Source organism: Alexandromys fortis, unplaced genomic scaffold, assembly GCF_014885135.2.
Source record: "Alexandromys fortis isolate MF-2015 unplaced genomic scaffold, M_Fortis_MF-2015_v1.1 scaffold_52, whole genome shotgun sequence".
Lineage (NCBI taxonomy): Eukaryota > Metazoa > Chordata > Mammalia > Rodentia > Cricetidae > Alexandromys > Alexandromys fortis.
Genome location: NW_026067929.1, coordinates 6,498,165 through 6,501,289, shown reverse-complemented (window position 1 = coordinate 6,501,289; position 3,125 = coordinate 6,498,165). Strand labels below are relative to the sequence as shown.

Here is a 3,125-nt window from a genome sequence, read left to right as displayed (position 1 = left end):
CATCGGAAATTCTAATTCTGAGATAAACATTTACTTCCTATCTGAAAATTTATGAAAATATGTGATAGTATAACACCATTACAAATGGTCAAAATAGATATGGGTCTATTTTCATTCTTCTACATGTTGAGGAAATGTTCAACATCCTTAGTCATCAGAGAAATGCAAATCAAAACAACTCTGAGATTCCATCTTATACCTGTAAGAATGACCAAGATCAAAAACACTGATGACAACTTATGCTGGAGAGGTTGTGGGAAAAAGGGAACACTTCTGCATTGCTGGTGGGAATGCAAGCCAGTACAACACTTTTGGATGTCAGTGTAGCGATTTTTCAGAAAATTAGGCCCTAAAATGAAAGCTCTTTTTCTCATAATCCAGAGAGTTGTTGAGATATTTTTATTCATTGTATCCTCTAAATGCTTGCCTAGTTGATTTGTGAATATCATTTTAATATTCTACAATCTCATTTTCTCAGCAAGGTTTATTCTACTGACCTGAGAGTCTGCATGGTTCTGAACTAGTTTCTCTGTACACATGTGGTTGTTTAACTGGGGTTCTTGCGGGACTCCTAAGAATGGGAGTGGGAGTATCTCTGACTCTTCTGCTTACTAGTGGAACCCTTTTCTTCCTACTGTGTTGCCTTATTCAGCCTTGATATGATGTTTTTTTTATCTAGTATTACTGCATATTCTTATGCCATGTTCAATTGATATTACCGAGAGACCTGCTTCTTTATGAAGGAAATGGAGAAGCAGTGGATTTGGGCTGGGACTTGGAAAAGGCAAGTGAGGGAAGGTTGCATTCAAGATACACTGTATGAGAGAAAAATAAAGTTTAAAAAAATAAACAAATATATACAAGCTCCCTCCTCCAAAAAAGAAAACAAGCATACAAGCAAAAACACCCTTAAGATCAAAAGCCACAGCATCAAACCCAAGCCAGATATGGAAGGGAACCACAGGGTTATGCGATGTGAGTAGAGCCACTGGGAATCCCAAGACTTTACATTTCCTCCTTCATCAACTGCATGACAATATCTACTTTATTTCCATGGTTTCATGACCAGTTTTCTAGGGGTTCTTTGGAGCCAGTGTGAATGTCTAGTTTGCTTTCTATCTTGTTGGGTTCAGAGTTCTTCATGAACACACCTGAGATCCTATTGATCTTTACTATCAAAGAACAGCCTACAGATTTGATACTACATTCAAAATCACTTGTGTTTCTTTCAGTCCTTAGTAATAAATGCATGGCCCTGTACATGCTAGGTGAGCTCTTCGTGACTGAACTACATCTTTATACCCCAAATCGCATTTGGTTGCATGTTTCGGAAAACACTTCCATCTTTCACATTGATAAAATATGTTTTACAAGCACACAAGATTGGGCTTTTAAAACTGGGAAATCCTTCTGAAATAATAGCATAGCATCCATATTAAGAAAAACAGTACGACTGATGCAAAAAGCCTGAGCATGAACACTTTATACAAAAATTAATGCAAAAAAAATTTACAGAAAAGCGTATATATTTCAGTGAACGCTGTAATCATTGGGTAGCAACATAATTCATGTGTAAAGCATATATGCATTTAAAAGTTTACAGACATAATTATGAATAAATGTGTACTTATAAATGAACAAAAATTCTTCGTCCAGAAGGGTTCTGCTCTGCTTTGTGACCCCTACAGATTTGATTGTGTGCGACACAATAATGAGAATGATGAAATCATAATTCGTGAAGTCTGCCTTCTGTCACTTTTCTAGACTGAAGGTGAGATCCACTGTCCCTTAATACTGTCATGAAACCCTTGCCAGCTTTCAGACTGGCTGGATCAAGATCAGTCTTATTGTTACAAAACAAACTCAAGAACGTCTTTAGATATGATGAGCTTCAAATGCTGCAGTCCCGGCTGCCAATGGATTACTATGGAATTCCTTTTGCAGCACCCACACCCCTTGCCAGCCGAGATGGAAGTTTAGCTAATAATCCATACTCAGGTGACTTCACAAAGTTTGGCCGAGGAGACTCTGCATCCCCTGCACCTCCAACACCAGCTCAGGCACAGCAGAGTCAATCCCAGACCCACCACACGGCACAGCAGCCCTTTTTGAATCCTGCTCTGCCACCTGGGTACAGCTATACCGGCCTCCCCTACTACACAGGCGTGCCCAGTGCCTTCCAGTATGGACCCACTATGTTTGTCCCACCGACCTCAGCAAAGCAGCATGGTGTGACCCTCAGCACCCCCCCACCCCTTTTCAGCAGGCCAGTGGCTATGGGCAGCACACTTACAGCACAGGTTATGATGATTTGACCCAGGGGACAGCAGCAGGAGACTACACCAAGAGTGGCTATGGTGGATCATCACAGGCACCAAACAAGTCAGCTGGATCTGGGCCTGGCAAAGGAGTATCAGTATCTTCAGACACCACTGGTCTACCAGATATGACTGGTTCTGTCTACAACAAGACACAGAACTTTGACTAGCAGGGATTTCACGCAGGGACACCTCCACCTTTCAGCCTGCCCTCTGCCTTGGGCTCCACCGGGCCGCTGGCCCCTGGACCAGCAGCTATGCCGGCCCACCAGCAGCCCCACTCCCAGCTGCTGCACCACCACCTACCGCAGGATACCCCGAGTGGCTCTGGTCAGCGCAGCCAGCCCAGCTCCCTGCAGCCCAAGTCCCAAGCCTCCAAACCCAGCTATGGCAGCTCTCCATACTGGACAAACTAGACCCTGAAAAACACGAGGGTGGGCTCTTGGGCAGGAGAGAACACATGGAGCACATTTCTGGGAGCACGGTGCCCTTTCCTAGAATTCTGAGACCTAACTGTGTCAGCTGAGCCTCTGTGGGAAGCCTGCCTCCCAGACCCACTGTTGTATGTGATGTATTTATGTATGTGTTTGTAAATGTGATATAAGCCTGGAGGAGCTGGGGTGTGTGCTCTCCCCATGTGGACACTGATGTGGGAGTGTCATATATCAATCTGTTGATTTCATTGGTTAAGTTATAATAAACCAGCTGCTTGGCCTCATGGCTGGAACATAGATGGGAGGAGTAAACAGAATAGAATTCTGGGCGGAAGAGGAAGTGAGGTCAGACTCTGCTCTGCTCCCGGAGAGA

The 3,125-nt window shown here is 43.7% G+C and overlaps 1 pseudogene; it reads left to right on the top strand.

Annotated features, from left to right (window-relative positions):
- The first annotated feature begins 1,799 nt into the window (after window positions 1-1,799).
- Window positions 1,800-2,957, top strand: LOC126503233 (ubiquitin-associated protein 2-like; annotated as a pseudogene).
- The last annotated feature ends 168 nt before the right edge of the window (window positions 2,958-3,125 follow it).